The sequence below is a fragment of the Strongylocentrotus purpuratus genome, unplaced genomic scaffold (assembly GCF_000002235.5).
Source record: "Strongylocentrotus purpuratus isolate Spur 01 unplaced genomic scaffold, Spur_5.0 spur5_scaffold_8, whole genome shotgun sequence".
In the NCBI taxonomy this organism is placed as follows: domain Eukaryota; kingdom Metazoa; phylum Echinodermata; class Echinoidea; order Camarodonta; family Strongylocentrotidae; genus Strongylocentrotus; species Strongylocentrotus purpuratus.
Window position 1 is genome coordinate 21,762,200 of NW_022145614.1, and position 24,531 is coordinate 21,786,730.

The 24,531-nt window shown below is 38.9% G+C and overlaps 1 protein-coding gene across 2 annotated transcripts in view; it reads right to left on the reverse strand.

Annotated features, from left to right (window-relative positions):
* Positions 1-24,531, reverse strand: part of LOC580133 — a 56,170-nt gene that overhangs the window by 21,996 nt on the left and 9,643 nt on the right. Inside the window, exons 1-2 of one of the 2 annotated variants that reach the window (XM_030975308.1) lie at positions 12,790-13,080; positions 4,156-4,244 (exon numbers count right to left, since the gene is read on the reverse strand). The gene's annotated coding sequence lies outside the window, so the exon portion shown is untranslated. Of the gene's footprint in view, positions 1-4,155; positions 4,245-12,789; positions 13,081-24,531 lie in introns of those variants that run through there. The other variant, XM_011672497.2, reaches the window with a different exon arrangement.

A 24,531-nucleotide genomic window follows, 5' to 3' on the forward strand; every position in this document is an offset into this window, starting at 1 on the left:
GTAATTGAAAGACTTTTCTTTTAAGGCATTATCAACATCAAAATATTGTTATGTGAAAGCTGAAATCCAACTTTGATAGCAACCTACTCTAGATGAAAGAAGAAAAATCAGAGTAGGTGAAAGTTCGAATAATTTTGTACACAACAAATAAGAGGGTTATCCACACCCATGTCACAATCCACTGATAAACTGCCAATTTTAGATTTGCACAGACTTAGTGATTTCATATTTCAAACATTTATAACTTTCTTTTTATTGATCTGATTTATTTCAAACTTCCACCATTCTGTTTATCTTATGGATTGCCCTTTAAACCACTGGTTTTCCCCTTGGGAGGGGGGGGGGGGGGGCAGGGTCAGGAATACCCATTCTGATTGTATAAACAGTCAGATTCCTGAACGGACTCATCACGTTTCACGTTCAAAGTAATATTAGGTTATAGGAGGTTCATACTATTCATGCACAAAAACTAAACTTTATGATCAATTTTGGTGACACAGGAGCCCTCAAAACGCTCTGAACTACAAATGTCAAGTGTTGTTTTTTTAAAAAGAAACTGGGCTTTGAATGTGCTTGCATTACTGATGGTCCTAGGTTTAAGCCATACCTAGAACTGATGGGCCAACAAAAAGGTCCTACATTCACAACAAAATAAGCAATATTGTAGCACAAATTGCACAAAAGCAGGAAAAAAATGATTTTCTTACACACATAAGTCTATTGACATCATTGATTTTGCCAAAAAATCATGGTGACTTAAATCGTGCGAACCCTGATGGCATGAAACAAAAACAAACTCTGCAAAATTAAATAAGACCTACGTAAATCATGTAAATCAATGTAAATCGATACTACGTATCGCTGCACTTGATTTGTGTTAATTGTACACTGGAACACATTTTGCATGTTGTGCACGTTAAACTTAAAATGTTACACAGTACATCTAACACATACGTACAGTGTACATACCGGCACATGATAAACCCACTTAACGTACATTGACTTACACAAAGGGCTTGGTCAATGTCACGTATGACGTGTGAAACGCATGATATCTCCAAACATTCTACGCATGTTTCACTTCAAATATGAAAGCATGATAATGAATATCAAAGTATACAAGCGAACTATATAAAGCACAGGTTTGTGACGAAGTGCGAGTCAAATTATGATGTATTTTCTCACGCAGATGCTGCCCAACATGGATCAACGCTGTGTGCACGACACTACGAGCCAAAGCCAGGGTACTGGTTTTATCTGTGGTACGGACGTGTACATAATGAGCATGCATTCCGGCAGCGTGCCTTGCTCACTGATAGCAGCTCTAGATCAGGTTTTACACCGTAGCTGAATCAGTACGTACTGTAACAATCTCCCCTCCCTCTGTGCAATGGAAGGGTCCACTGATTATGCAGGCGGTATGGCTGACTGCATACATACAATACACAAGGCACACAGCAACTCCCAATACAGGAAATAGGGAGTGTGTGTATAAAAGACAAGCACGTGAAGTGATGAATCTTACCTAGTCTTCCTCCTGTTGTTATACTAACAATTAAAGCATGAAAATCTGAGCTTTAGTATGTAAACTTGAAGTACGAGGCATGGTAGACAAAGAGTTAAAAAAAGTTGTTTTCTCCCATTTAAACATTTTGTTTTTATTACAATTCATTCTAAGCTTTTGATAAGTTGACGTAAAACTGTACGGCAACATCCAACGGTTAGCAAAGTTTAATGTACTCCTAATACAGGTAAACATATGCACTAAATGTTGGCATGGTGAAAACACGTTTAAAACTTTGTAATCGATTTTGTATACACTGGTCTTCCGGTTGACGTGATAGCCCTCTTAAAATACACAATTACACACTTGTGGTCATCACAGTAGAACACAAATCGCTATGTACAATTGCTAGAAATAATGTTTACCTAGTGTACCAAGAAGCTACATGTTTAAAGGTACCATTTAACATTTTACAGCCTTCTCTATTGATTAAGTTGTGAGTAAATTCATTTTAGAATGAAAGGAAAACACATTAAAAAATTATACAAAAAAAAATGTATTTTTCAGAGTTGGACTTTAAAAGTCTTTTGCTCTTCCTAAATGAAAACATGTAGAAAATGCAGTATGGAAGAATTTCTGAATTGTTTACATACATCAAATGCTCATGAGAAACATTCCACCTAAAATTGTTTTAATAGCTCAAGAATAATAATATATTTGACATCTTTTACACAAGAAAATAAAATGTGTGAAATTTTAAAAGGCCAGGAATTATTTGATCTTCATAGAAGCAGTAAAAATCAGACAGTTGATCAAAAAAGTTTGAGGGAAATGACTATGACACAATAGTAATCAACTTTTCAATGATATGAAAGACCATAGACTATGAAAATTAGGGCTGCGACATTCGACTACTTGCACTATTGACAACTATTCGTGTACGATTTCTCGTATTCGAATATTCGCCCCCCCCCCCCCCCCTCCAAAAAAAAATCCTGGTCACCTGGCACTGTCCAGGCTGACGCTTACCCATACCAGGGAGCGTCCCGGCCGCCGGCATGGTACCGTGGGTAAAAAAATTCCAGCTCAATCACTGTCAACTCACCACTCAGAAACTGGGACCAAATGCCCGGATTTTTGTTTGGACTCGGAAGTAAAGTCTTAGTCATCTTTGGTTTTTAAAACAGCATTGTTTACTATCATTATTATTATTAAATCGGCACCTTCAACTGCAACTCGAGGTAAAATAGGATGAGTTTTCGGAGACGGACCTGGGATATTTCTACCATAGTACTATGGTAGTGGCAATTTTTTTAATAAATTTTTTTTGCCACCACCATACATAAAATTCATACCGAAAACTCACGCTATTTTACTTCGAGTTGCAGTTAAAGGCCCTGATTTAATAATAATAATAGTAAACAATGGTGTTTTAAAAACGAAAGATGACTTGAACTCCGAGTCCAAACAGAAATCTGGACATTTGGTCCCAGTTTCTGAGTGGTGAGTTGACATTGATTGAGCTTGAAACATATTTACCCACGGTACCATGCTGGCAGTCGGCGCTCTCCATGGCACGGGTAAGTGTCGGCCTGGACAGTGCCAGGTGACCGTGATTTTTTTTTTGCCAAATATTCGAGTTTGAGATATCGTACTCTAGTAGTTGTCAACAGTGCTGGTACTCAAGCATTCGACTACTCGTCGCAGCCCTACCCTACATCACAAAAAATGTCGTGCAGTGCATTGTGGGGGAGAACTGGCTCGATCGTCAACTTTTTTTTAATGCTCATTAGAGGTGTTGTGGTCGAGTGGATACGTCGCCGGCCTCCATTCACAAGGTCCGCGGTTCAAGTCCCACCGCCGCACTAATGTCCTTTGGCAAGACATTGATCTACATTTGCCACACTCCACCCAGGTGAAGTAAATGGATACCTGGTAGGAATTTATTCCTTGAAATGCTAGAGCGCCGTATGGCAGCAGTGCTAAAGCCAGGGTAATAATCAGGAGCACCAGGAGGGTCAAATCTGACTGACATGAGCGCTATACAAGAACCCACTATTATTATTATTATTATTATTATTAAAAAAAATTATTAAAAATAAGTCGGAGCACCATTTTCCAAAACCCAAGTTATATTTGGGTTTTAATCTGAGTTTTCTTTTGAAGTAGTGATCAACATTCTACGGCATTTGGTTAACTTGCAGTATGTGCAACAACAAAAATATTTGGAAAAAAAGAAGAAGTATCTTACGAAGAAATAATGAACTATCGTAATTTTGAGGAAAAAACAGAATAATTCCAGGAAAAACGTAATGGTTGGCAGCTCTGATTCTGAATCACTATTGTGATGAAGTCTGCATCACATTGGCAACACAAAATCAGCCATTTTCGCAGTCACTGCATGTATATGCGGTTCCGGCAGAATCAACATTGCCAACTCTAGTTTCTCTTTCTTTTCTGCTTTCATAAAAATCAAATTAACATCAGGGTGGACTCCCCTTTAAGAGAGGAGAAATAAAGTCTGCAGTCAACATGTTTATTCCTCATTTTCCTAACTCATTGATCTTGCATTATGTCATTATCGTAAATTATATCCTAAATTATATCCTAATTGGATATTGTATGATACCAAGGAAATAACAAAGACTTACTTGTGAGTTGAAGTGTAGCTGTTCTGGCTGAGCTATGTGTAATGTACGTTGTAGTTTGAATAGATCATTCATTGACACAAGAGTCCGGTCTAGAAGATATAACAAGTAATAAATCTGTTAAAAGGGAATTCCAGTATTAAAGATGACCGTTCACAAAACACATAATAATTGGTGCATTTCAAATTTGATTCTGGCATCTCGCTTGTAACTGACCTTTATTCATATGTGAACATGAAAGATCATTCATACATGATTGTGATTCAGATCACATCAAAAACATGTTTTCAAGATGAGAGACAAGTTAGTTAATGATTAGGGTCTTATACCCCTTTCAAACTGGCCTGATTTTGATCAGATGCATCCGGACGCATCCGATGAAACGGCCACTACGATTGGTACATAGGAGAAAAAGCAGATAGAATAACTGATGTAAAGAAGAAAAACAGGCGATTCTCCTGCTCTTGAGCAGGAGAAATTCTCTTTCTATCGGTGTGACTCCGATGAGAGGGCCACTGTGAATGAGCTTGGGAGAAAACACTGATTAAAACACCAATGAAAATGGTCAAAGGTCTGCAGTGTACACACGCTTTCTCGGAACCAGCTACAGGTGTTTATTGACATTTTGTTGAACATGCTGCATGCTAGCTAGATGGTGCGCGGACTTAAATTTATTCGTTTTATTTGTATTTTGCATTTATGATAAGCTTTGTAAAAAATCCAAATTAATATATATAGTTATAATATATTTACCGGTATTGAAAATTATATATTTATTAGACCAAATGGTGAACAAAACAATTTATAAAAATAATTACTAACAAATGTAATAAAAGTACAATGGATTTTTGTTTATCGTAGATGTTGTTTCGTTTTAACTAAATTTGCACATATAAACTTTCGCTACCGTTCGTTCGTTTCATTTGCCACACGTTTTCTGTGCAATCATTCTTCACTTCTGGCCAGGGCTCACCACAGCGAGTGAATTTCACCCACAGTATGAAAAGGACAGCAGAGAAAGCGGGGTTGTCACCTTTGTTTACATAAGGAAAATTCTATCTGTATTTTCATCGGTGTGACTCCGATAGAAGCACTATGAAAGGGGTATAAAAATGAGACAAGGAAATCTACCATATCTTGAGTGTGAACACACACAAAATATGTGAAGGCACAGATTTATGAGCATTTCAATGAAAAATCACACTATTCAGTGGATGGCCCACACGAAACCTGTATTTTAGTATTTGCAATAGCTCAGATTAGTAACATGTGTCTAGAATTCAAATACCATTGATATGTGTCATTTGCTCAATGTTTTGCTCCATATCTTATCAGGGCATGGACATATTAAATTAATAACAATCACACTTTTTTCGGTAGTCAGAATGCAAATTGCATGGGTTGTTGTGTAGCAACAACTTATATGCAATTTGCATTCTACCTGTTAAAATACAATTATTTATAACAGGTGCATGATTTCATTTGTAAAAAGAGACAACAAAGAATTGTGCACAACATTTTTTTACATAACAAAGATGGTCTAGTATGTAAATTCCACTAGGATGATAAACGCGACTTTGAGCAACAAGTTAGAATGACTCAAAATACATTCATGGACTCTCTCAACCATCCTTTCTTGGTAACTCCCATATCCCTTTCTATGTCAAGCTAAGCATTTGTGACTTTTTGAAATTCAATTTCACCAGGAAATACAATTATTTTCTGCAAATTATTAAATATCCACATAACTGTTGAAGGCTTTTAATAAGCTGAATGAAATCACTTCTTCCAGCAGTTTTTCGGCACTTTTCAATTACTTTTTAGGAAATCCTATCTTCACATGAACATAATTTTTCTTTTTTCTACTTTCAATTTTTTTAATTTTTTAAATCGATCAAGATAATTACAATTGTATGTCTCAAACAGTTGTCATGAATGCAGCAATGCACGTATAACAGGTTCATAGGTTGTTAGTATGACCTAGGTAACATGATTAATTTTCTACGTATTCATGTTAGTGTGACATTATATTCACGTGGAAACCAAGATCTTCAGGAGCTTTGGCAAAATTGAACAATCTCAATTCAACCTTACCGTTCTTAAACAGAACATGAACAAACCTCTATTACGCACGTACAATATACAGTAATACATACAATTTTTAACGTAAAATTTGCAAAAACACGACATATGCACATCTCACCGAAGCTAGGCAGGTTTCTAATAATATCCCTCTACCCCAAATGGAATATTCCTACGTAATTATGCAGTCGTCAACTGAAATCCCACGCTTGGTTAGCATGAGGCAGCCCCGGCTGTCTGAGTCAAAGGTTGTTTGTTTGTGGCGCAGGGCTCTTGGTTGAATGCCAAAGTTCTGCCACCAGCCAGCAGGGAAAACTACACTCCCGGGTAATATATTCAAGGCTGGCGTAAGAGGCCACAAACAGGGACTCGTATGGACAATGGTATATGGCATGTACTGTACGTACAGTGTACAGCAATGTGGAAATGCAAACATATTACAAAACTCTACACGTACAGTCTGTATCAGCCCGTGTGCTAGTACTGCTACACACAACAAGACTGTACGGTATACATGGCTTGTACCATACACGTATGTGTACTGTTTGGCGTACATGCAAAACTTTCATGCAAAGAATTTAAGCTAAGTTAAGAACTTATAAAAACTTCACAAGTTTAATAAAAGGCAAGTTGTGTTAATTACTACACGAACAAACCTGCAAATAATGACTGTTTACAACAAACATCAAAACACTGAATTCACTTGTGTGGATGTTTGTGTAATCCGGAAATTATAACGGATATCATGATAAATATAGAATACAGGCTGGTGATTCTAAGACGTATTTCACAGGGTAGTCTTGGATCTTTCCTGTTGCAATAGAGTGTGGAACTTTTATGAATAAATTTATATTCTTGAAATCACAGGGAAAGGAGAATACTTGGCTGCTGAACAGCTCTTCCTAATCTTGAATAATCTTAAGTCAGAGTTAAGGGGCAACTAAATAATTTAAAACCACTAATAATTAACACAAGAATAACTTCAACTGAAATAGTTTGAAGTGATAGGCCTACATCATTCCTTTTCTCTTGCCAATTTTCTCACAAAGTTGCACCAGTTGAGAAGTGAGGTAGCGGCCGGCTGGCCGGTTTGAAGCCCTCTTCATCTTTCTCCCAAAAGGTCAATGACATTAAAGGGTGGAGGGGGGGGGGGGGGAGAACATAATACTTATCGGTTATATTATACTGCAACATGTTGTTAATGCTACGCAGACATGCAGTGGTAAAATGCACAGAACAATTATCTGTTAGGTTATGCACAATTCTCTTTTTCCTCCAAATGCTATGCTATGCGCTTAAAGGACTTTGGTGGTAAGCGCTTTATAAGCAACGTTTTTATTATTATTATCTGTATTTATTACACTTTCCTTCGTGTCCTCACCAGGATTCTACAAGTACACACTTGCCCAGCAAAACCAAAATATGCCAAATGGAGTATCAAACTAATATAACTAGGCAATTTTTCAAATATATCTTTCTAAAAATCTTGCAAATGGCAATGTTACTTCTTTTTCTGTTACTATTGTTATGATTTTTCAGTTTGGAATTTCCAGTTTTGCTTCATTTTGTAGAAAGTTGGAATACTATACATAGTGAAGACATGAGCATGATCGGAACAATTGCAGGGCTCAATGCATTCCTGCTGTAATTTAATTTTTAATATTTATATCAACGTTTATCATTAATTTCAAATCTATAAGGATTTATGTATAGATACTCGATTCTAAATTGCTGGATTAATTGCATAGTGACTACTGATTTTGATGAAAGTTGAACTGGTTAACTAAGATGATAGAGCGCATCCAGACAGGTATTATAGTCTTGGACAGAACCACCATTTGGGGTAGTTGCTAGAATGTCTTATACTGTTTTCACACTGGCAATATTTTGCGTAACCCCGTACTATAGGTGGGGTTAAAGGGTATCTTAGCCCCACCTATAGTCCGGGGTTAAGCTTATTCCACTTTTTTTTCACACTGGCAAAATGTTGCTTAACCTCGTACTATAGCAGGGCGCGACAAACCCGCTTGCCCGACGTCCCGGGGCAACCAAATTGAGCCGTCGGGCAAGTAAATCAAATTATCACTTGCCCGATTCGGGCAAGTGATACTTTTACAGTAATTTCCTAGTGTCCAAGAACTCTACCATTCACCCGTCAACTTCTTACCCGTCGTCAAAATCCAGAAGCAAAAAAGCGATCGTTCCGATTTCGAAAAAACTTCACAGACAGCTAGCCAGCTCAGCTAGCTCAGCGCGCATGCAACAGTGACACTTCAAGCCATGAATGCCGCTCCGCCTCCACGCACGGCCGGCCGTGAGCTAGCTAGAGACAGCTAGCGCGATCGTACCAGCTGCGAGCTTATTCGCGCTCTCTCTCTCTAGCTCTGCAGGCCGCACCGACAGGCCTTTGCTATTCTCTGATTGCCGATTGGTTGAATCACGCCAAATATGACGTCATTATTCTAGGGAAATGAACACGTGCGAATCGGAATGGAATAAACAACAGGGATTTTCTAGTAAGTACAAAAAGTCAAATGTTTGATATTTATTCATAATGACTGTTAATGATTGTGAACATATTATTTAAAACTCGCTGCTCATATAAATCAGATGAATGTTTTTGTCTCGTTTTCAATTTATTACTGCGGTCTCAAGATCCGACCGAGCGAGTCATTTTGATAATAGTATCGAGACCCCCAGAATATAAGCCGTTGTTGTTTTGTTTTCATGGTTTTAGCGACGTTGTTTAGTCTAGTTTTCGCATACTTATCCGAGATTTATCGTAAAATATCTTCAATATTATTATTTAGTAAGAATTTACAAATTTTGGCATGATATTTATAGCAGTGAATGATGAAATAAAAATGTCCGTACTTTATTTAAAATAGTTGATTACCCATTATTTACATGACGTTTCTTGATGGAAGAGTTGACCCAAATTATTAACAGCTGAAAATTAGCCTACGTTTCCAAATGACAGCGGCTTGCACAGACACACATGTGATGTTGCACCATGGTACATGTGGCTACCATTAATGACATGTTTGTATCATATTTTTTACAACAGGGTCATTATGCTTTTTTACATGACTGAATATTAAAAACTTAAACCTGCTTGAACCATTCTACCTTGCCGAGATTCATGTGAATCTGATTATTTATGGAGAATCAATAAAATGCGTTTTTTAAACCTTCAACCATCCTTTGTTGACCATTTTCTTTGACATATTAGGTTATTATTCAGTACAGTTACACTGTACATGTATGTGCATTAATTTGCTATCTAAAACACTAACTTATCATTACGAGATAATAAATGCTTTAACCTCGAGTCCTTTTTCGCTTTAAAGTTTTGGGCAAGTGGAAATATTGTTTGGGCAAGTAAATTGAAAACCCACTTGCCCGACAGGGCAAGTGGTGAAAAAAATTCTTGTAGCACCCTGTATAGGTGGGGTTAAAGTGGGGGTTTTAGCCCCACCTATAGTCCGGGGTTAAGCTTATTCCACTTTCTTTTCACACTGGCAAAAATTTGCTTAACCTCATACTATAGGTGGGGTTAAAGGGGGGTCTTAGCCCCACCTATAGTCCGGGTTAAGCCTATTCCACTTTCTTTTCAGACTCGTATTTACCAAAGTGGGCTAGCCCCACCTATAATACGGGGTTAGCTGGCCCTGCAAAATAGCAGGTGCTAACTCCTGTGATGCTAACTCCGCAATTGCGGTGCCAAGCAAATGAACGAGAACAGAAACGAAAAATAGTCCGGGACTACGCAGTGGAGCGAGTTAATGAATATTTACACTATGGCTAGTACAGGGCTAAGGAATTGCAGTGAGAAAAGCCCAAAAAAAATAGTCCGGGGTTAAGGATAGTACGGGGCTAAGCAAAGTACGGGGTTAAGCAAAACAAGTGTGAAAAGAGTATTACTGTAAAATCCCTGATTGGCAAAAGCCCTTCCAAAAGATCGCTTTTCCAACAATAGTTAGTGATAAATGAACTATAATAATAAAACGTGGAGCATATTGCATCAAGCCTATGATCAGATATGAATGAACCTTATTTATTCAATTTTCCTGTTATCAAATTCCAGCAAAAATGTGTCTTCAGAACTTAAGATTAATGAGCCAACAGAACATCAAGCATACAGTTATCAATTTACCAGGCAAATACGTGAAAGAAATAAGATGTGCATCTTCTTCACGATGAATTAGGAAATGTAAGATGTTCCTGACTGCACTAAGGAACAACCAGGTTTAATTCTTTTAATAACATATTTGAATATCTCTGTTGTCTACAGGTTAGAAATGTGTAATTTTATACAATATTTCTAACTGTTCTTTTTTCATACAAAGTTTCTTGTCATTTTCCCTTCATTATTAAAACGAACAAAATCAATGTATAGTTAATATTGATTATTCCTCAAATCAAAACGAAATTGTGAGTTTATTGCACTGCTCCATATCGCCTGCATCAGGATAAAAATTGCGATGATTGTGAAACCAAATGAACCGTACTTCTGGAGTGGTCCAGTGGATCTGTCTAGCGTCCAGCAAAGTGAGTGAGAAAGAGGTCTTATGGGACACTCAATATATAATTGGAAAGTTTGAAGAAATAAAACACATGTACATGTATATTGATTGTGAATTTTTAAAACAATACGTTGGCTATAGAGTTTGTAGAGGTGGGCATGTTCTTGCTAAAAAGCTTGTTTGACTTTAACAATGTTAAATCTGAGATGCATGGCCCTACGTGTTATGAGTGTCTGTCATATCGTATAATATTGAAGCCCTAAACAAATTGCGGTTCAAATTGATCATGAAGTGCCTCAAAAAATTAAAAATCTTTGAGTGACCGGTTTTACCATACCCATTTTCCCAAATAGCCTGCAGTGTTATAAAAACAGTTAGGAAAACGAAAAATGAAATTTCGATTTCCAATCATAAATTTCTTGATAATCAGACAGGTGATCGGCTTGTAAAAGTCATGGGATTCCTGACCGACCTAAAGATTTATTATTATGATTGCAGCTTGAGCTAAATCCAGGATTTGTTTCAGAATCTGAGGCAATGTTACAGAGTCACATTACCGGTAATAAAAAGTTTCATCAAAATTTTAAAAATATGTCACTTCTCTTAGCTACAACATATTCAAATTTGGTGCAGAAAAAAAAAATTGACCATGAATCATTAGCAGTGCTATTATCCAAATTGAATTCTGATTTTGACATATGATGACATGACATATTCTAATGTAATATGAAATAAGAATATAAGAAATATAAGAAATTTGGGGGTTCTTTCATGCAACTCAAGCACTGTCAAACTCACCAATCAGAAACTGGGACCAAATGTTCAGATTTCTGTTTAGACTCGGAGGGCAATGGATTATTCTGCCATCTTTGGTTTTTAAAACAGCATTGTTCACTGTTATTATTATTATTATTAAATCGGCGCCTTCAACTGCAACTCGAAGTAAAATTGCATGCGTTTTCGGCGATAGAGGTCTGGTGGTGGCAAAAAAAAAAGAAAAAAAAAAGAAAAAAAAATAAAGAAAAAAATTTAATTTTTTTTAAAAAAATTAAATAAAACATGGCGTCCGATTATATGCAAGTATTCGCTTGTAAGCCTGGGAGTGTACTCGGGTACCTCATTACACTGTTGTGCACAGCCTTAGTATAAAGTCATTAAGTCAGAAAGGACTAAAATTTGGAAAAGTTGCTAAGGGAAGTACCAGAAATCCGATCCATGCAAAAAAAAAAAGACATTTCAACATTCCGCGCAATGACGTGCACAAGCTAACTTCCGATTTCTAAAATCTTTAATTGCGAAAAATGGACTGACTGAAACGTACGCTAAATTGAATTGATCAGGAAGTAATTTTGAGCCCTTTTACATTGTGGTGAGCATGTTATGATGCACATGCAGACTGCAGACACTACACATAATTTGTAATCAGCCTTGACCTCTACGAGGACCAAATTTAAATAATTTTTGATGGCTGGTTATAAAGATATGATTGATGTGATTTTACAAAATATATGATGTCATGGTCGAGTGATCAAATTGAGAGGGAGAGGTTTTCTATTCCTGACCAAGGGGAGTTAGTGGGGGAAAATTGAATGATTTTTTGGAGAAAATCTGACCATAAAAAAACGTACAACAATACCTGGTAGTAAAGAAATAAAAAATAATTAAAGATTCTGATGAAATCAAAAGGTGATCTGCAGATCTGCTGCAGATCACCTAATTATAACACCAAGAACAACAACAAAATGCAACATTCTGTCATACATGAACATCATCAAACCATAGGATTTACAATTAGGAATAGGAACAGTCTAATCAGATTTTATCAAACTCTTGTCCAGTTAGAAAATAGTACAACAACTCAACAATTAACAATACAACATGCTGATAAAGTGATAGCATGGCATACTGTACATGTATTACAAATCATAACCCAAGAATGATATTAAATAACTGTCCTATTTCACAACTTACAGAAAAAATATCTGAAAATGAGACAATAAATTTGAGAATACACAAGGCAAGACCTTACCAGTGCAGTCAGGCATCTGCAAACAAAATGGCAGTAGACAGCAACCTGCTCTGACTGGAGCTAGCACATCTAGGTTCCCTGCTCTCTCTCAAAGTTTGGAAGTTGTACCGCATAACTTCACATGCATGCATCATCAACAAACCGCACACACAAGCATGCCAAGTGGTGTATGAAAATGAGACCTCTTACTATGCATGTGGGAACACACAGCTAAGCCCAACCCCCTTTTCATATTATGTGTCAGAGGAGAGGACCTGGCATGCATGCCCCGTACCATAGCCCTGAAAAGCCTCATTATCATATGGGCAGAGAGGCATTAGCATAACACCTCACAGCTGTTCATTCACAATACATAGCTTAGCTGGAAAAATGGAGAAAGAACCCACCTAGTCCAAATATACACACAAACAAAAAAGTGTTGCATAACAACACTGCTTCACTCTGAGCCACCACCGGGCATTCCATTATCAGCTGGAGGGTGAACAAATGCGAAGGAAGAGGAATAATTTTCCATGCAGTGCCAGAAAGATTACGACAACAAATTCTTATTCTTTCTACCAAAATACATGGAGTGCCATTCGGGTAATAAAAACATGTGAGGTGTGCTTAGGAACTTTGGCCTGAAAATTAAATAGCGGTTAATGTTAATTTTCAGGAACCAAACGCACAAAACTATAATAAATAATTTTAAAGGGAAATCCAACCCAAATAGATAACTACTCTAAATGAAAGCAGTAAAATCAGAGAAGCAAACTGATGAAAGTTTCAATTAAATCTGACTAAATATAAGAAAGTTATGAATTCTTGAAGCTAGCTGTAATCACTATACGTAGAGTATGGGCACTTCAAATTGGCAGAAGCAGTAATATCAATGTGATGTAGTGCCGGACTACTTTCCCATCTTTTTCAACATATAAAATACCAACAAATTTAAATTTTTCAAAAGTTAATGGCCCAGGAGAGTTCTTTTTGGAGGATCTATAATAATATGCTAGCTATAGTATATATTGAGTAGTGCCCCAATTAAGAGAGAAGGAACTTACAAGAAAATCAGAAATTAGTGATATTTTTGTACACGGCAAATGGGAGAGTTATCCACGTCCTATGTCACAATCCTCTATAAACCAAACTACCAATCTGAGATTTGCATACACTTACAGCGTGTTTCTATTAGAAACCATTATACAGTTAATGGCCAATAAGGAATAAATTTTGCCTAAAAGAAACTGACCTTCTCCGCTATTATCCGGATAATGGCCGTGAGAGCTGTGACGCGTTCACCGGCAAATTATCCTTCTTTTAGAAGGATAATGCAGGGGAAGCTAACCGGATAATGTAAGTACTAACTCACGCTGTTCCGATTGAGTGCACATCAGGGCTCAAATTAATTTTTTGCCCACGGGGGCTCTTCCCCCCCAAAAGAGCCCTGTGACTGGCTGTGAGCCTTCTCTCGGGCCTACATGTACATAGCTGTTACTGATTTTCATCCAATGATGACATTCTCTCGATTTCTTCCCGTTCACATTCTTTCTTTACTTTAAGTCTTTACCCAGGGGCGGATCAAGCTTTTTGCTAAAGGGGCTTTTACACCGGGCCTTGCGTAGTGTTGCGTAGAGTTGCGTAGAGTCGCGTAGCGACTACGCCGCTCGTACGCAACCCTACGCAACTGTACGCGGAGGGACGCGAGATGAACGCAAGAAATTAAACATGTTTAATTTTTTTCGTGTACCTTCGGCGTAGACTTTACTACGCAACTGTACGCCAAGCCTACGCAACAATATGCTACCCTACGCCAGTCCGACGAAGCATTAAAAACGTATGGTATAAACATTTTTGTTGGTAAATACCTGGATGTAAACTTGGCAGGTATTGATCATTGATCATTCTTGCTTGTAATTCTGTTTGTACTACCACAAGGTATATCAGACTGACATGTTTTGTTTTGTTATGGTTTATTCAATTTGTGATAATTGACATCTCAGGCTGTTGATATAATAAACAGAGATAAGATTCATAAACTGATGCCTCATGCGAAAATTTTATTATGTTTTGTGGAAATCTGTATGTATTTGTGTCGGTTTGTTTGCTTGTGTGTACGTTTGTGGTCCTGTTTGTATGTTTGTAATATAATTTTGTTTAATTGAAATGAGCAAAGAAATAATTTTGTCTCACTCTGTTAGTGAGACTGAGTGAGTGTGTATGTCAGAAGTATTTCTTTAAATCTAATAAATGACTAACATTTATATCATTACATTGTCACACACAAATACGCTACGGACCAAGGACAACAGATATCGTCTTCAAACTTTCAGGAAACTGTTATGGAATGATATTTTACAAATGAGTGAAAAAAAGGGATATGGTCAACAAATATCAGACTTCTGTCCACATTTATTCACAAATCAAAATAAGCGCTCTCGTTTGTTGGCGTTTTGAGGTATCAAATCACATCACGTGACCTTCCAATGTTCATCAAAAGAAAGTTCATATATTACCCTTTTGAATGATACATAGTACAATAATGTAGTACATCAACAAAAATGTCTGCAGTTTTTGGAAAATAAAATCCCGAACAAATTAACATTACTGCAAAATAACCTCAGCAGTTGCTAATACCTACTAAAAAAACTGAAAATTTAACGTTCAAAAACGTATACCAAATACCACTTTTTACTATTAAAACTTATGGCAGGTTTATAAATGTTATTTCCTGCACTCACTATTTTACGCAAATTGGCGTTTCAGCCCTATTTCACGCATGCAAAAGAGACCCACTGCCCCTTGGATGTCACAGTTTGTCAGAATGTTATTATTATACTAAGATCAAGTTATGTTCACATGTAATAACATGTACAATTGTTTGTACACTGCACAGTTCATTTATACAATAAATTGAACTGTCTTTTTAAAATATTTTGTTATTATATATATTTATAAAGCGCTAATGGCTATACTCGCGGCTCCTACGAGCGTCTATTGCATTTTTACATGGCATTTTCGCACACAGTAAACAAACGTACGCTACCGTAAGCAACCCTATGCCAGGCCTACGCAAGCGTACGTAACCCTACGCCAATTGCCTACGCCGTAGGTATGTGGTGCCTACGCACAGGGTACGTAACTATAAGCCATCGTACGCAAGCCTACGCATAACCTACGCAGGGACTACGCCGAAGCATCAATTTATTCATGAGTACGCAGCTTAACTTCGGCGTAGTCGGTATGAAACACTACGCAACTCTACGCAGATCCGGTGTGAAAGGGGCTTAAGGGGGGATATGACCCAATGCAGAGCATCGTCCACGAGCCGCGTAATAAAGTGATGTTTTTCTGGCATCTACTTACATGCGGAGCATCGTCCACGAACCACATAGCGGCAAGGCGATTTTTTTTTTTTTTTGTGCTTTTTTGAAACCACGTAAGTGATGTTTTCCTGGCATCTACTAACATCTACTAATACTGTGTGGGACTGGACACATAATGGCGTTTTTCGTCACACTTTCACTTGGCAGCCAAAGAATGGGGGGGGGGGGGGAGGGTGTTAACCCCCTAACCTGGCCCTCCCCCCGTAGATCCGCCCATGTTACCATATCCTTCCACAACGTCTTCCAACTATTTTCCATATTGATTTACTGGTCGAGGTTCAATTTGCTGATCTTTTGGAATCACCAAATTTCAGAGAATTCACGTTTTTCACAACAAAAAACTTCTCCATGACCATGTTTCAACTCCAGCAGATATGGGGCGGCAGCGTGCACGTACTGGTACTAACTGCGCAGTATAGCCAGTGCTGGCGGCTGCACTGCGAGCTTCCGTTGATTGTATCGTTAATACTCATAGAGATGGGAGATATAGCACCAACCACCGGCGAATAAGCGTACATTTCTTTACAATAATGGCGGCCTTTACTCTCTAGACACTGACAAATTCGATCGAGAAATCTTGCACGCTAATCTAAGTTCCATTTCATTGGTTTAAGGTTTGATAATTGGAACTCAATATTGTGTTAAAGTTATAACAGAAAAGATAATCTTTATTTTATAATTCTACGGGGGGCAATTTTTAATTTTGCAATCGCCACCGTGAGCAGCCTGACAGAGGTGATTATGTAGTTCACGTGGCGAATCGCACCTCGCCCCCGTGTATTTTGAGCGCTGGAGCACATAACAGAGAGAAACCGGAAATCAGAGTGATCACGTAATCAGAATATTTTACCCCGACACTAAAATCTCAGGTTGACCTAGCAGTCCCACAATACCTTTATTCAAGGCTTTTTAACCTGCTAAATCGGAGCAGTGTATTTATCCGGATAATACATGTAGATAGAAACTGCCCTTCTCTGGCATTACTACAACTACTGTATTTGCCGGCGATAAGGCCGCAGCGCCGTATAGGCTGCACCCCAGATTTTGACCAAAAAAAAAAAAAAAAACTTTTGCCAAAGTCGGGATTCGATCTCTTGCGTACAAATGTTGATGTGACTAAAATCACCGCCTTAAACCGCTCGGCCATCACGCGCTGATACCATACACTGCAGTTTTCTGTGATGTAGTCATTGAAATGGATTGAAAATGGCGACTTCGCGTGCTGGATGCTTCGCGGAACCTCCGTTAAACGGGCCCTTCTTTTACTTTTGCAATGCATTAGCACGAACTTAGATCAAAATCTATCGGCAGATGTTGTTTTTGGAAGTTTATTTTCGTCTTTATGTCAACAATGCAAGATAAAATTGTTGGTAAGATGTGTGGAAATGTATAGTTATTGTACCGTACATAGATCTAGTCCCATATGTACAAATTCGTGCTGGTTTTGATTTTTTTTTCCCCTTTTTTTTTCCTGTTTCGCCATAAAGGCCGCATCCCGACTTTTTGATATTTTCTCTTCCAAAAATACTGCGGCCTTTACGCCGGTAAATACGGTAATAGAAACACACTCTATGTGATCCCATATTTCAGCCATTCATAACTTGCTTACTATTGGTCCGATTCATTTCAAACTTCTGCCATTCTGTTTCTGTTATTTTTCTGCTTTCATGCAAATCAACTTATTGCAAGGGTTGGATCGCCCTTTAAGTCTGTCAATTTGTATTCATTGGGGGGGGGGGGGGGGAGCTTGGTACAAATTGAAAGTCTTCAATTTGATGAGTATATAACTCAATTCTCTTTATGTGATTTTCATATTTTAAATATTTGTTTGTAGATATTTAAAAATTGTTATATATTTGTTTGTCATTTTTATTTTATTGATTTTACTTGTTTTTTAAAGGCACTTGGTAATGTAGTTCATCTGAAAGTAAAAGGTAGTGACTTCAATGCTAGATGTACAATTAAAGATAATATGAAAGTTTGAGTGAAAACAGACCATTACCAATGATAAAAATTGGGAAAAACTATATCATAACAATTTAATTACATTTTAGGTGAACGTAAATCGTCACAAAGCAATGAATTGGATCTACTGGTAAATACCATTCAAGACATTTACCGCAAGTGTTGAAAGATTTTTTAAAGCCTGTTTTACATCTTATTTTCATGGAAAAACGGTTTGGAAAATTCAAATATGGTTGGGAGAATTTACTGTTAGAGGGTGTTGCACATATCTTTGTGGTTTGACAATTTTTCCCGGATCTTTTGCATGTCAGAGTGTTAGTACAGTAGAAGTAACATAATAAGTAAAATTTCATACAAAAATTACGCAGTTTTTTCACCAACCTTCAACAATGTTACCAAGTCACTTTAACAATGCTATGCTAGCTAGATGGGGCACGGGCTTAAATTGATTTGTTTTATTTCTATTTTACATTAATGTTAAGTTTTGTAAAAAATCCAAATTAATATATATCGCTATGATGATATATTAATTGAAAATTATATATTTATCAGACCAAATGGTGAAAAAACAATATTTAAAATGGATTATTTACAAACACTGAAAACCGGAAATCGTTGCATGATGGGATCAGGATATTTGACTCCTTACTTTGGTCTGATGAAGACGGGCGCAAACTATCCTGCTATTTGGGAAATAGCGGGATATTTTGCAAACTAGACCGAGATTTCTTGGGATATTATCCCGACCAAATATCCCGCTAATTGCTACTTCGGACTGATGAAGACGCAAATTAGCTGGATAGTTTGCCATCGAGATAGTTCAAATAGCAGGATACTTGGCAATCTCGAACTGATGAAGTGAGGCCTTCTCTCTCTACGACCTTTTTTTATGGCTCTCTCTCTCTCTCTATGGATGTACATTATATGTCCCTCCCCCAATTTATCTCTCTCTCTCTAATCCACACTGTCTCCTTTCTAATCTCTCTCTCTTTCTCTCTCTCTACCACTATCTCTTTCTTTAATGAACACTTTCTTTCGTAGTGTCTGTAATGTACAGTGCTTCCCAGAAAAAGAAACCGAGAATTATTGATGTTTAATCATAACTTAATCACAATTATAATTAATAAATGACACATATTTGCACAGGAATAACAAATTTCCGCACAACGAAGACGAAAGATTTCACGCATGGCTGATGGTCAACGAAACAGAGTTAAGTCTTTGGTCAACTCTGTTTGTTGCTATGGCAGGCAGCCAGTGAAAATATTTTTTTATAATAAATTATGGAAATGCAAGCATTACTTTGAACAAACAAAACTGTTTTATTCCTGGCTCATTTTTCCTGATTGAGGTGTCATATTTACGAAAGGGCAGAAAATGAACTTTCTAGAAATACTGTTGGCCAAATGACTTTTTGGACCTCTCTACAAATTGTTTTTAATCGCTCATGTGTAAAATATGCATGAAATATGAATCATATAAGTGGCATCAAAAGAAGAGGATCTAAGCTGTACAAATATGTGTCATTTATTAATTATAATCGTGATTAATTTATGATGAAACATCGACAATTCTCGGCTTCGTTTTTTCTGGGACACACTGTATAGTGTGGGTAAACCGTATAGGCTGATTGCTTATCTAAAATGAGGCGTCATGTCAATCAACACCACAGTTCCAAAACACTGCATATATTTAATATTGTTACGCGCCTTTGTTCTGAGAGCGCCGACTCAGGACATTCAATGTACTTGTGGCGGGAATGTCATAATAAATCTGTCATTACTTGTATGTCGTTAGTGTGACTGGACAACGATAAAGAGCTTTTATGACAAAAATTAAGCCGACGGAAAGAAAGAAATGAATTAAGAAGATTAATTCAAATATCACCGGCGCTTGGGAAATAAAAATTGAGAGAGAGAGAGAGAGAGAAGCAAAAACAATTAAAAATCGTTAATGTTACCTTTTATGACAAAAAATCAAGCTCACCGGAGCTTGAGAAACCAGAAATATCAGAACTGATTTTATTATTTACTATATAAATCTATGTATCTACCTATTATTTGCTAGTTTATCTAAACTACGCTACCATCGAGAACTCATATCTGTTCTTTCTTTTAGTAACATTTCTGACCTGCTAACACCGCACATTGCATTTAAATATTTACCTTTATAACTTTTATATAGAAATTAAAGTGTCATCAATTTTGTTATCTAATTCTAATATCACCGGAGCTTGAAAAACCAGAAATATCAGAACTGATTTTATTATGTATCTACCTATTATTTGCTAGTTTATCTAAACTACGCTACCATCGAGAACTCTTTAAAAACGTCACACTCGCGCATGCCCCATCCCCATACATCGCCTTCCCAGGATTCACGTGCCCATTGCATCACGAGCCTCCAAAGACAAAGCTTCGGACATGTTTCCCGCAAGGACAGGGGACGGAGGGAGGGACATAGGTAGATATATAGTAAATAATATCAGTTCTAATTTTTCTGATTTACCACAATAAATCAATGTATCTACCTATTATTTGCTAGACCAGCACACAAATGGACCAGGAGGCATGTCCCGAACAAGGAGATTACTGGGGAGCAATGGCAACCAAGACCGCCCGCAGGGATGCAGTTGCAAACAACACCTCCCCGGAGGTGACGTCCCTGAAGATAAAAAGACGCAAGGGAATTGGGAGACCGCCAAAATACGGCCTTCACAATGTCATCCAAACCCACTCCCTGGCACAACGCCCAGGAAGTACCACTACATCTGAAATTATGGGCACTGGCCCTGCCCTCTGCGAACAGGGCCTCAGGACCCGCCGCCTGAATAGCGTCCACTATCCATCTAGAGATGGATTCTCGAGACACAGGAGAAAAGGGCTCCCGCGAAATGAGGAACAACTGGTCATCCTTTCGATGAACCTTAGTTCCATCTAAGAACCACATGAGTGCCCTGATGGGGCACCAGACCTTGTCCTCCTCGACCGAGGAGAATTCCGAAAGAGGACTGAGGAAAAACCTCCACGGGTCTGGAGGATGCCGACCTATTCTTGGCAATGAAGGAAGGTCGTGGGACCAACCGAACTCCCGCTTCTCCCACCTGATGTGGCTGGGGGAGGTAGACAGCGCATGGAGCGTACTCCTCCGCTGTCCGGAAGCTATTGCCATAAGGAAAAATGTTTTCACCGTCAAGCAAATAAGTGAGGCCTCAGACAAAGGCTCAAAAGGAGGCTTTCCAAAAACTTCAGAAGACTCCAAGCAGGAGCCAGCTTCGGGAAAGCTGGCCACTGCAGAAAAAGAACGCAGTAACTTGAACAAGAAAAGGGAGATAACCCCCGAGCCATCCAGAAACCAGACATGAGTGGCCGCGAGGGACGAACGTTAACCACGAAAAGTGGAAAGGACTTTACCCTTGTCAAACAAGTAAATCGGAAAATCCCCAACAGAGACTGGGACAACAGGTCCAGTCTCAGCGGGAGAGGGAACAGATGTCCGCAGCCAAAAGGGACAGAAACCAGAAACACTAAACTGAAACCAGCCGGAAACAGGAAACCCGCCGGGGAGCCCATTTCCCCAAACATCAGCGACGGACACTGACAAGCCTCCAAGGCGGCGCAACAGCCCTCAAGGGCTGGTCAGCCGCATGACTAGGCTTCACTGAGACCTAACACAGATGGCAAAGCCATTTGCGAGAAGAGTCACAGACATAGCCGTCATTTGGGAAAACCCCAAACCCCCGAGGGGAAGGGTGAGTCCCAATCCAGATACCCATTCCTCTCTTGGTGGGGTAGCAAAAGAAGCTGGAGAAGAGAGCTTAGCCATCACCACAAGCAAAAAGCCCGAGGAGAAATGCCAACCACCGAACAGAGCCCCTCCGAGGCCTAACTCGGTAAGACGGTCCCCAATCCAAAACGGGTACCGGCTTACACCAGACAAGCATAACTAGGCTTCAGTCCAGACAGATGGGACCAGGGTAAACCCTGTCGCCCACCAAGATACTTCAACACCGCGTGAAGCCCAGTCTGAACGGTTGGGGATCAGGCAGGCTGAGGTCTAAAAACACCACAGCTCTCTCCGTCTAAGTCACAGTCGAAGACTTGACATTAGAAGGCTACAATAACAAAACCAACTACAAACTTCTTACCCCTCGCCAAAGCGTCGGGTGACGAAGCTCGCTCTTGGGCCTTGCGAAAGCTGGAAGGTTTAGCTAAATAGGCTCAGCATGGTCACCACTAGACCACGCCTCACCGCATCAGAGGCTTCAAGAGCTTGGTGCGAAAGACTTGCGTTTGGTCGACAACCTTCTGTCGAGTGGTGAACTCAACTGAAACCGTGTTGCAGATGCTGAAGATAACCGCGAGAAAAAGCACTCGTCAACCCGAAGGGGCTAGGGCACCCATCCCCACGGGTGAAGGAAGGTCCCCAAAGCTGCTGCCGACTCCCTACCTGGAGGATCGTCCAGGGCAGGAGCTACAGCCCAACTCCCACCAACGGAGTTATTTGTTCCTTTGCAGTTTTTCAATGTTTTTTAATACTTCAGAAACAATTCAATTTGTTAGATATTCATTAATAAGCACACTAGGGAAAAAGCAAATCAGATAATTAAATACTTGAAAATGTCAAAAAAAATAATAATAATAGTTCGTCAGGTTCAGACTGGCGCCCATTAAAACTAGAACAGGAGGAGATCACCGGAGAAGGGAAAAACCTCCTTACACACAAGATACCCGTCTGAACGTCGGCTGCCAAACCACGAGGGACTTGGGAGCCGCGCTGACTGCGCATTATAGTGTACGGTCAAGGACATGGATCACGTGAAAATATCAATTTGTTTTCTGATATTCCTGAAAATTACAAGTGGATTATAGCAGCAATACCGGTACATGTATCTTTGGGAATTACTCAAGAATTACAGAGTTATTTGTTCTTTTGCACTTTTTCAATGTTTTTTAATACTTCAGAAACAATAAGCACACTAGGGAAAAAGCAAATTAGATAATTAAATACTTGAAAATGTCAAAAAAAATAATAATAATAGTTTGTCCTTATATAGCGCATTTCAGGACCGCAGACAGCGCTAAAAATACACGGGGGCGGTGGGCGATTCGCCCCCGTGAGCTCCATAATCGCCCCCGTCAGGTTGCTCACGGGGGCGATTGCAAAATTAAAAATCGCCCCCGTGGAATTATAAAATTAAGATTATCTTTTCTGATATAACTTTAACACAATAATTGAGTATCAATTTTCAAACCTTAAACTTGGAACTGGAAATGGAACTTAGATGGCACTTTCTCAACCATCTCTACGAGTATTCCCGATACAAACAACGGAGTGGCTATACTGCGCTGGTAGTACCGGTGTGCACGCTGACGACCAATATCTGCTGGAGCTGGAGATCGACAATCGCGCAAGGACTGAAACATGGAGAAGTTTTTCGTTGTGAAAGTTTGAATCCTCTGAAATCTGGTGATTCTTAAAGACCAGCAAATAATGTAACCCGACCAGTAAATCAATATTGAGAAGAAGAAGAAGGCATAAGATGTTGCAGGGGCGGATCTAGGCAGTTTAGGGGGTTTAACCCCCCCCCCCTCCCCTTTGGGTTGCCAAGGAAAAATGCTATCATGTGTCCAGACCTACACAGTATTAGTAGCTGTCAGTAGATGCCAGGAAAACATCACTAACGGGGGTTCAAAAAAGCACCAAAAAATCGCCTCGCCGCTTTGCGGCTCGTGGACGATGATCCGCATGTTAGTAGATGCCAGGCCGGATGCCAGGAAAACACCACTTACGAGGGTTCAAAAAAGCAACAACAAAAATCGCCTCGCCACTACGCGGCTCATAGACGATGCTCCACATCGTATTTGGGGTCCCTCCCCCCCCCCCCCCCCCCCCCCACCCTTAGCAAAAAGCTTGATCCGCCCCTGTGTTTTGGAAGGATATGGTAAAGACTAAAAGTTAAGAAAGAATGTAAATAAGGTTGCTCCGAATAATGAGGAGGAAATTATGTGCAGAACAGGAAGAAATGGAGAAAATGTCCTCACGGGGATAAAAGTCAATAACAGCTATGTAACAAGTACATTTCTAAGAGCTAGAAAAATACCAACTTAGATATATGATAATGATAAAATACCAAGGAGTTTCACGGGTACCAATTCAATGGAAACTTGTATTAAAATAAGACCCCCGTCAGCACTAAAAGCGCCCTCGTAAGAAGGCTCACGGGGGCTCTTTTTTTTTGGAAGAGCCCCCGTGGGCAAAAAATTAATTTGAGCCCTGACCGCAGACCTCTCAATGCGCTTTACAGATATATATTTTTTACCCCGGTCATCGGATTCATGCTTACCCGCACACAAGGTATGCAAATTAAATGTTTACTCCATACCGGTAAGTGTGTTAGATGAATAATACA